This window comes from Ctenocephalides felis, unplaced genomic scaffold (assembly GCF_003426905.1).
Source record: "Ctenocephalides felis isolate EL2017-DRISC unplaced genomic scaffold, ASM342690v1 CF-g0.4_SCAFFOLD_01886, whole genome shotgun sequence".
Classification (NCBI taxonomy): domain Eukaryota; kingdom Metazoa; phylum Arthropoda; class Insecta; order Siphonaptera; family Pulicidae; genus Ctenocephalides; species Ctenocephalides felis.
The window spans coordinates 171,479,847-171,491,609 of NW_020538040.1; the positions used below are offsets into that span (position 1 = coordinate 171,479,847).

At 29.9% G+C, this 11,763-nt stretch overlaps 1 protein-coding gene across 1 annotated transcript in view; it reads left to right on the plus strand.

Annotated features, from left to right (window-relative positions):
* The window catches only part of LOC113377141, a 642,509-nt gene that overhangs the window by 447,152 nt on the left and 183,594 nt on the right, over positions 1-11,763 (plus strand). The gene's annotated exons all lie outside the window — the stretch shown is intronic.

Sequence of the window (11,763 nt, forward strand, 5' to 3'; positions counted from 1 at the left end):
GATAGGATTTCGGGCTAACTTGTACCGTAGCGGGGTTTTCACAACGGTGCGAATGCGTAAGCATGGCATAAAAGCACAGTTCTTTTACTTAACAATACTTACTGCCTAAATTCATACGCAGTAGTAAATACTATAATATTAAGTTATTATGAGGTAAAACTATCAATACTGAAGGTAAAATTTGCAAATAAAGTTGAATATTATTACGCAATGATACATATGTTAGTGTTTAGACAATGAATGAAAAATGTATTATTCTAAAAATTTAAAACAAAATGCACAGAAAAATTTTCTATACGTTTTCTAACGTAATTACTCACAGTTAGTCTCTGAAATACAAAATAAATTTAATCATAAAAATCAATTAATCAAAATACACAGAAAAGTTTGTTATAGGTAGGTTTTTACACGAGTATACACTACACATTTTTACGCAATAAGTTTAGAATTGAAGAAATCATTTGGACTATTCTTTTTGAAGAATTGTAACAAAACTTCTTGGCGTCTTCTAAATATTGTCTCTCCTCTTTTAAGTTTCAAATTTTTAAGTTTTCCAGGAAGGCCCCTGTTTGTTCTTATAGTCCCACAAATCCTAGTTTTATTTTGTAGTAATAATAAACTTTTATTTAAACTATTATAAAAATTGTCCATGTATACATGATGCCACAAATTTAAATAAGGTTCTAATATATCTAATATAGTTGTCTGTAAACTATTGCCATTTCCATAGTAAATTTTTAAATTGCATATGTAGCCTGACTTTGCTTCGCAAGCCATTCTAATCAGAATACCATATTTTACTATTTTTGCTTAATGCTTGTTTTAAATATGATAAATATTTTAATTAGATTAGATTTTAAATATAAATTTGAAGATTTATTTAGGTAATAGGAAGTAACAGGTTATTAAATACATTTAATTCCGTTGAATTCTTTCAAATAAAAGAAATTGGATAATAAAATACGAGAAATATATCATACATTTTCAAATTACCTGTAATCCAAGCACAACTGAAAAACATTGCGAAAATTCGTCATTCAACAGTAAATTAATGAATTAGTTTTATTACTCGCCGGATACTGTATTTGATAAAATTACCTGTTGCCAGGTACGTAAATTAGACAAAGTAATTCCATTCTTCAATCATGTATAAAGTACCTATATCACTTATAATCATACTATATACAATCTAGAGTTTTCCGTTGAAAATTCGATTATTTTTAATATTGTACGAAATTAATTTTTATGGTGTATAAATTAGTGACAAACCTAATAGTTAATTACATAAATAATAATATGATTTTATAAGCTACGTTCGATTGCTTGTAAAAATGTAATAGCTTATTTTTAACATTGTTTTTGAATTTTAAATTATATGAATTATCGAAACGCAATAAATACAAAGATAGCAAAATATTTATGTAACATATACGTATTTACGTATCGAAAATAATTTTGAAGAATAAATTATAATTTTATTATTGTTTTATAATAAATATAAAACTAGCGTTGCAACCGCTCATAGTAATAAATTTCGTTCGCTCTTCGCATCTAGCGTACCGACCGAGTACCCGAAAATACCCGCACCCGCAGTTGAATGACAATCCTAAAATCGAGTACCAATACCCGCACCGCCGAAAGTGTGTTAATTCACTGATTTTGTGCCTTAGGAATGTTCTAGCCAAACTAGTGGTGCATGGCATCGTGTCTGAAGGCAAATTGCTGGAACTTCCCGTACTGAAAATTAAATTTTTTAAAAAAGCTTTAATTTTTTTTTGAAAACTTTAGAATAATTAGATTTTGGAAAAATGAAGTGTTTGAAGAAAAATTGACTTTTTTTTTTTTTTTTTTTAATTTTGAACTTTTTTTCTAAGCTGTCGCGCTGCCTATTAGTCCATTCATTACAGTAATTTCACCTCGGAATTCGAGATACCCAGCTGTAAGTCTGTAAATACTTGTATATTGACACCATAAAGTTGTCTCAAATCCTATATATGGTATTGACATCCTACCATATGTAGGTTTTGAGACAACTTTTAGGTGTCAATATACAAGTATTTACAGACATACAGCTGGGTATATCGAATTCCGAGATTCTTACCTAATTTAAGCTTAAATCACTGGACTATAGCTGTTTTAGAGACAATAAACATTGGTACGGAACCCATAGAAATATAAACAAAATTTGAACTTACTATTAAAATCTCTATAAAATATCTGATAGTTTGATGTGCATATGTCTAATAATCATTTTTGACCGCCAAATCGCATTGTTTTTGCACTTTTGTCGTTGGATCTCCGAAACCGCTAGACCTGCCTGCGCATAAATTTTGTCATTTTTTTCATTTTGTTAATACAAATAAAATGTTTTTCGAGTCATTCAAATTGGACGCTTTGTTATCTTAAAAACTGAATTTTCATAGCTTTGCCAAAAACTAATCAGCACGTCTCCCCATCAATACGAATCGAATGCTTTTTCAATTATTCAAATCGGTCGATCGATGTTCACACACATATAGATTATTTTTTTCTAAAGTATGCCAAGATGCTCAGAAACCTTTGAAACGTAAATATATACCTATAAAAAAATATTTTCGATTTTTTGCCCTAAGGGAAGTTAACTAATGGTACAATGCTTTCCCCTAAGGGAAGTTAACTAATGGTACAATGCATAGTGCCTGTTCGGACGTGTTTTCGATTTATTATAATGGCCATGAAGATGACAATCCTCATGGCATTGAGCTTTTACACGGAATGGTTGCTACCCGCAGGGGAGTAGCTGAGTGTTTTGGTGGAACTAATTGTTCACTTCTAAAAGTAAAGTCCGCTTAACAACATGTAATAAATAACCAATAAATATATTTTCTTCACTTATATCTTAGCAACAAATCAGTGATTGTAATTAGAACTGCAACAAATACATAATATACAAACAAATAAATGTTTAATACATACATTTCATAATTATGTAGAGGTATACCGTGCCTTAAGGCAAATTACTGAAACTTCCAGATTTTTTTAAATTAAAATTATCGATTTTAATTAAAGATATCGAATTTTCCAAAATCATCATTTTTTCAATAATGTTAAATTTCTTGAAAATTTTGAAGCTCATTTAAGTACAGAGTAGTCCATAGAAATACAAACAAATATCATACTTATTATTGAAAATCCTATAAAATATCTGATAATGTATGTGCATGTGCCTAATGATAATTTTTTCCAAATTTTTTTTTTTTTTGTGAATCATTAAAACCGGACGCTCAGTTCTCTCAAAAACTGATTTGCCAGTTTTTACACTTTTTGATCCGTATCTTCGGATTTTCAACTGATCAACACGTTTTTCCATCAATAGAAATCGAGTCATTTACGTTAGCTGATTCGTGCTTTCGAAATCGTCGAAGAAAAATTGTATCCACACAAACACACATCCATTTTTTTCTATAAAAAATAATAAAATTAAATAAAAAATTCTATAAAAAGCAAAGATATAAAAATATTTGCGTTTTTTTAATAATCAAAATATAAAAATTTTAAATCTTTTCAATAGAATTAGTGCTTTTATCCGAATCCTATTACCTAGAATACTGTTCTCAATCCCAAATCTACCCCAGCGCTTCGTCTAATACCAATCGTGTGCGCGACTTGCTTAGGACCGGTGCAAATTTCGGAGTTTGCGGGTCTCCACAGCATCTGGCCGGCTCATCACACACTCATGTTAGATTTAATTATATGATTATCTTGTATACCAACAAAGCCACAATAATAACAATTTGATTTGACTTTCCCTATAAATGATTATAATCTTAATCAACTGTTACTAACTGTACTATGCACAATTTATCTGTTATCAAAAAACACATTTGAAATTTAAAGATTTGATATCACAATTATACATGTATTGGTTTGAGCTTTCTTAAATTCGTAGATATTTATTTGTTAATTATTACAGTAAATAGTATAGTGCTGATTACTTTTTGGCTAAGGCAGGTCCAGCGGCTTTGGAGATATGAAGCAAAGAGTGCCGAAAATAGATATCGAGTTTTTGAGAGAACGTAGCATCCGATTTGAATGACCCAAAAAACATTCTATTTGTAATGATGGGTAGAAGTGGTGATTAGTTTTTTGCAAAGGCAGGTCCAGCCGTTTCGGAGATACATGCCTGATAAATAAAGCTAAATGTGCAAAAAATAAGCATCCGATTTGAATTATTCAAAAAACCTTCTGCTTGTGTTGACAAAATGATTGTTTTTGGAATTTTTTTTTCAATTGCAAAAATTTTTTTAATTTCCAAAAAAAATGTTTGAATATCAAAATTCAGATTTTCACAATTTTAATTCGGTACGGGATGTTCCAGCAATTTGCCTTAAGGCACGATGCCATACACCATTAGTTTATTGTACTAATTGCATACAATTAATAATTGTTTTAATTTCTACAAAATTTGCGAAGAACGTATTATTTTCTTCCTAAGATATCTCATTATTTTTAGTCTCATTGGTTATAGTATTGTTTTAATAAATCAATTACTATATTTATTACATTTTGCTGTAATATGTGTATAATATTGTTTGTTTAGAAATAGTTTTTTTTTAAATTTTGAAGTTGCAAAAAATTATTTTTTTTTATAAAACTCAACCCATCAATTATATAAATAAACCGATATTAAATAATACCGAAAAATAGAGAAACCATGATTTATGCCCATTAAAATAATAAAAAATCCTATGTGAACCTTCCCTTACTCCAACTTGCCGTGATGCTGTCTGTTGCTTCGAGATCCCCACGATAGGGAAGCCTTTTCAAGAGTAGGATTTTTTCTACTTCACGCACATATGAATATAATTTTATTGTGTGTATTTAACAGAATACACGCAAATGGTCTCCCTTCATTTTTTTCACTGAGTGAATGTGTTTGAAGTTCAATTAAACTATATTTTGTTCATTTTTCTTTTGCATGGTAACACGTGAGCGCTAATTGGACAAACACGGTGACTTTGTTCATCGTGCTCCACGCGACTCATTTTCATCATAGTCAAAAACGAAAAATAATTTCTCTACTGAATTGAATTTTTCGACGGTTTTCAACTAATTAAAGGGTATTTTTTGCTACAATGGAATAATACACCTGTGAAAAATATAAAAGGCAGTGTAAATTTAATGACGTTTTTCTAACGATGATATCAAGTTTTATATAATCTGGTATAATAAGTAAATTATATATTAAATAATTTCAGTATCACATTGTTAATGCACATATAAATAGTATATATAAGGTAGCGCGGGGATTGAAGGTCCGCGAGTAAAAAGGTCCACCACGGATATCTCACAAACAAATAAAGTTGGGAATATTTTAATAACAGTATTTGAAATAATGGGGTAAATATTACAGAACTAGTTATTACCTTAATTTTCTCGACGTCGTTTTCAGGAGATAAATGGTAGTGTTTGAAAATCCATGACAAAAGTTTTTTTTCGTTGTTCGTTTTTTGGTCGTGAACACTGTTATTTAGTTCACGAAACTTTAATATAATACTTAATTATGCGTTGTTTAAATATTTTTTATAATGTATTGTCATTTCTAAGTTAGATTCAACATTTTTTTTATATAATTTCTATAAAAGCTTGCATGTGAGTGGGGTAAAAAGGACCATCTGAACCTTTATCCTGGTGAAATTGAACACAATAAAAATAGTAAAAAATAAAGTAAATTAAGTTAAAAAACATCTTCATAAGATTAAATTAAATGAATAGTCATTCTAACTCTGCTGATGAATATTTCTGACGAAATACCTGATCAAGGTTTTGTACGATGTAATCTTTGTAAAACTCATAAAATTTATATTTTGCATTGTTTAAATAATGTAACTATAAATTCGCCAAATTCTTTTATATTTAAAAATAAGACATTGGACCTGTTCGCCCGCCCTTGGGATATAAAGGACCAGGTGACAAATTTTTGAAAAACAGCAAAAAAAACTTTTCTACAACGATGAATTAGCTGGGAGTTTTACTGAACATAGTCAGATAGTTGTATGTTTGATATGTGCTATTTGTTGTGATATAATTGATTTAGTTTTCACGATATAAATGATCAATGTCAAATTGGACCTTTGTGCCCCGCTCTACCCTACACATATATTTGTGTATAAATGCAATATTTTTTATTCATATTTATTTATTAGTTTTTAAGCTTATTTGTAAAACCTTGTTTCAAAAGACATTTTAAGACACAATTCAAGAGCTTTCGAGAAAAATTTAAGTCAAGCTTATAAAAATAGTCTCGGCATAGTATAAATCTAAGCCTTGAATAGTTTTTCAGCTATTCAAAATGATTTACCAGTTTTATAAATTTTGTGGACAATTTTGTATAATTGCAATATTTTTTTTATTCATTTAGTTTATTTGTAAGACCTTGTTTCAAAGTCATTTTAAGACACGATTCAAGAGTTTTCGAGAAAAATTTGCCAAGCATATAAAAATAGTCTAAGCCTTAAATAGTTTTTCAGCTATCCAAAATTATTTACCAGTTTTATATATTTTGTGGACAATTTAGCTGTGCAAATTCATGCACATATTTTTTGCTGCGCTTGCACAAAAGAAAATTTGATCGATATCAATTGTCAAAAAAATATTAATAATTTTGCACATGAGTCAAACTGAAGTAGAAGTACTAAACCTTAAGTGTAGACATAACTATACATATATTACCATTAATGTCGCGATATCAGTCTGTTGAAATATTGCCTACACAGATTGGTTAAGTTTCTTATTGCTGCCTAATAAATTATAAAATAAAATAGTTTCTTGATAAACGCTTTGCAATTAAAAAAATATCCGTTCTTCTACCAATAGCAATTTCTACGCCTTCGTAATTCGATTCGTTATTAAATCCTTGGTCGATTTTAAATGCGCGGTTTTGTATTTCGATATAATGATTTTGCTTAATTCGTATTACGTATCGAGTTATTTTGTTGACTGATTTATTATCAATATTTTTCGATTGTGAGACCGTATTGTTAGTCACAAATAATAAATATAATAAATTTTAATCTGCCATTCACTGCCAGTGTTTAAAACTTAACAGATGGTTTGCGATTTCGTGATTCATTCCGAAGATTTTTCACCATTGCCAATTTAGTTTCCAAAACTTCTCAAAGGTATATCAATCTTTTTAGTCTCATTGGTTATAAATTGAAGATTTTTAAGTCAAATCGGTTGAGAGCGTTTTATATTAATGCTTGAAAAAAGTAAAACAACTTGAAACTATAGTAAACTATATAGATGTTGAAGTGGTTGATGACAATTTTAGTAAGCCAGTAATAAATTTGATTAATAATGGAGTATCTGTATGAGATACTTTTTTTAAATTTAAATCCTGCTTCATTCCCAATTAGGGAGATATAAAGCAATTGGATAAAAAAAGTATTTTTTGGCAGATTATTGACTAATTTTTAAAAAATAATTATATAAAATTGATTTAATAATGATCGATACGTATTAAATTATACTAAAGCTACAACTCGCGTATCTAAGTTCGGCGTTTTTAAAAATCATTGGTTTAAAAATTTACAAGATCTTCAGTTATTAACAACTTTCAGTAAAAAAACTAGATTTTTTGAAATGACTAATAACAAAACTATATACCTATAAATCTAATAAATTAGTAAATTATTCTTCAAATTTTATTTATTGATACTTTTTATATAATTTATTACCTGTCCCATTTCCTTTTAGGGTGATCTAGAGATTTGGTAAAGAAATATTTTTGGCTGATTAATAATTAATTTAAAAAAAGTATAATATTGATTTAATCAGTCAACTACAGGGCGCTCATTAAACTGGACTTTTTGTTATATACCAGCATAGACTCAAATTTTTCAAAATATCTTAAAATTTTAGAATGTGTTTTATATCTCTTATTCACAAACTGGAATTCAAAAATAGCCAATGGTCAAACAATTATAGGCATGACGAGTATACTTGTCAATCTCTGTTAACTGATTAATAATGATCTTTTGTTTGAATATTTAACTGTAATGTAACGTGGTTGAAGTAGAAAAAGTAGGAATCGTTTATTTGTTAAAAACTATTGAAATTTTGAATACAAACTTTTTTTTAGAAATTTGAGTCCACATAGAGTAGGTTTAAGAATAAAATTCGAGAAATTTATACTAATATATCAGAATGTCGTAATATGTTTTGAAATTTTTATCCTGCCCTTGGCTGCAACACTAAATTATAATTACCCTCCGATAAAATATCAATAATAAGCTATGAGTAAGAAACTCATTCATGAAATCTGCGTTCTGCGTTCTGCGTCATCTCGATTAAATGCACGCTAGAGAAATGACGTCAAATATCGAGGTATACACAGTGGTATAAAAACGATTTAAGTCTGCAAACGATCTCGACTGCTCTGGTGGGCGTAGATTGATAACATATCTCATCCAGTTCCCATTCTTGGTATACGAGCACTCATTCATTAATAATAATAAAAATAAAACAAGAAAAATTCGGTTGTAGTACGAATCGAATTGAAAGTCGTACCGAGGAGATTGTATCTAGTTGAGTACTTGTTAGTTCTGTCGATATTGTAGATTGCGAGCATGGGTTTACTTTATAAGCTTCAGTTATTGAATTGAGTTTAGAGTCAGCTTTTTACGTCTAAGGACTTGAAAATTCTCAAAAGAATATCATATTTTGTCTTTTAAGGCTCACTCCTGGGTAAGTGGTGACTGGACCTGAAACAATGTTCTTCCCCGAAACAAGGTTTCGATCCCGTTTCGAAGAGCCTGATGTCAAGCAGTAGTGACATAGGTTTCCACTTGGAAATATAGATAGCAATATGTTTTCAAGTAAAAGTAGCCCTCATTCGGCATTGCTGCATCAATAAAATTATCGCCCAATTATATAAATTTTATTAATAAAATTTATCACACTAAACAACTGTTTGGGTTGCCATCTGTAAAACCGATGTCGTATTAAGTCAAATTAGCCCAACAGCTTATCAGACTCTTAAGTTCTGATTGCTGTTCAAAAATAATAAAAAAAACATTTTGGCTATATTGCACATCATATTCGCAAAAATATTACATTCATGTTTTAGTTGTTCTTTAATATCATAATCAATCCAAAACAAATTCTACTTCACTCAAACTTAAATACCGTATATTTTACCATTGTCGAATGATATAGTCTTCGAATACTAATCGTAATATAATACATTTCTATAATAATTCAATATATGTAATATCATTTCACTTACAGTCAAATGATTTTTTTTTCTCTTAAATTTTTAATTTTTTTGTTTTTAATTTCTATGATTTATAATTTTTTTAAGGTTTAGAGGGCTTCTCCAATGAAAAAATATCACTGGCAGTTGATACTTTTTATTAGTAAAACAAAAAATTCTAATAAGCCTTTTGGGTATTTTTTCTTCTTCTAGAAGTTTTTGTTGGTATGGCACGTTAGTTGCATTGCTGGATTGAAATGCATTTTTAGGTCTTGAAATATTTGAAATTTCAATATATAAATAGATGAACTTAGAGATAAAAAAAATGTGATGCTAAAATTTATTAAATTGGGTACACTTTAAATTTAATTGTTTATTTATGTCTAGTACTTAAACTATTGTATATAATCCCGTAAGAGAATTTATAATATTACGTAAATATAATGAAATAGTATACCACTAAATATATTACATACAAATTTTAGTTATAAATATTTCAATAGGACGCATTAAATTTAGTCAAATACGATTTCTGATAACATAATTTGGATATCAGTTCATGAATACAATCGTAATTATAAGACACTTCGGTCATCAATAGTAATTGTACAGAAATAGAATATATTAGCAATAAAATTTGATATAATCGTCAAGTTTATTATTAGTTTATTGCGATTATTTATTCCGACTTAGTTGTTGTTCACGATATTATTACCCATTACACAATGTAATGTCGAAGCAAAAGCAAGTAGTATTCGAAGAGTTATATAAATTTTTTTCAATAATTATAAAATTTGTTAGGAAATCTGTACTAAAAACTAATTCTATTGTGTAACAAAACAAACTTATTTGTCCTAAACAAATTACAATTTTTCAAAATTTTCAAAAATTTAATTTAATTTAATATTTCATTTAATAACTTTATTTAGCCTAATATTGTACATTTTAATTGATGTTTTATATCAATTATAGTTATTAAAAGAGAACGTTAATAAACTAATTTTTTCACACATCAAGGATTTCAATTAAAAAAATTTGAATTGCTTTCGACAACATCGTCGTCCCTCTAGTAATAATCGCAAATGCGTCGAACGATCTGTCATCGTAATAATTACACATTCGTTTTTTTTTAATTTTAAACATTACCAAGTCTGGAGACTTGCGTGTTGGAAATTCGATCGAAAAGGAACGCACACTTTCCATCGTATTTAGTATAATAGCTTTTGATAAATAGCATTTTTTTTAAAAAGCTGGTTATTTTATTTTATCGAAGAAAAATAACCTGAAGATTTTTTTCAAACGATTAAATTGCTGTTGTGTTTTTTCATTCTTCCAGTTTAGGTAATAACAAATTATAAATTGCCACTTCCATTGTTGCCTTCATCTTCCAATTTCCTTGTCTATTAATAAGCTCCCAAACGTCACCCCATTTCGTTTAATTGTGAATTATTAATTTTCTATTCGTTTTTAATGTCATAACTGATCAATACGATTCATAAGTTACTACATTAACTGAAATAATAGTGTTGACATGTTTTATTACGTTTAACAAAAATGTGTAAAAACTTACCCGAGCTTTCGGAGTTTGTTTTAGACCAATTGCAGGCTGACTTCGATTACTCTGTTGAAAAAATTAATAAATTAATAAATGTCTTGCATTCAAAGTTATACTAAGATTAAGATGACAACTAATATAACATAGTGAAAATACGTATTAAAAATGTAGCAGCATTAAGTTACATAAATCTTCAATAAAATAACAAATAAACTGTCAAATGAGTAACTACCGCATCAGATGGTCGAAAGGGTTGTTGTGGTGGCCTTCGTTCAATCAGATGTTTCTCTTGGATATTTCTACATTGCTGCTTCATCTCTTCCTGTAACTTTTGTTGTATTTGTCTTTGGAGTGTGCTCACGTGCTGCGACATGATGTCGGCGCAGGTCTGCGCTTGCCTACCGCTTCCAGTAGCCACCTGTGAATTTCTCTTCTGTCTCTTATCCTTATCAAGTTTTTGTGCCAATAAAGCTTGCTCCAATTGTTGATAGTGCGGAGCGTTTCTGATGGACGACCTGCATTCTGCTGCTTCTCTGAATCCTCCTGAGCTGGAGGATACCGAACTGTCAATGCTTTCCTGCTGCAGCAGGCGCTTTGCATGTTCGAAACTTTGTGCGTGGTCGGCGGCTGCCGTGCTTGCGCTTTGTTTGTTGGAGCAGGCGGCGTGATCTTTCTTCGCCGACGGCAGCATGCCGCAGCAATCGTTGGCGCAGCATCCTATGTGCGGCGAGCCGTGTTCGAGCGGCTTAGGCGTGGTTAGGGCAGTGGCACGATGAGTTTTATTAGCGCCGCATGGGGGAGGCGGTATTATCGACGGTTTCGCGGGCACGGCGGGTTTCGACGACCTCGCGCCGATATTTTGACAGTTCGACGCATTTTGCTGCTGTTTCTGCGGCATGTCTCACACACTGTCACATTCATTAAACGATCACATATTCGAATTTCTCAAAACTTTGACGGGAACACCGCACAA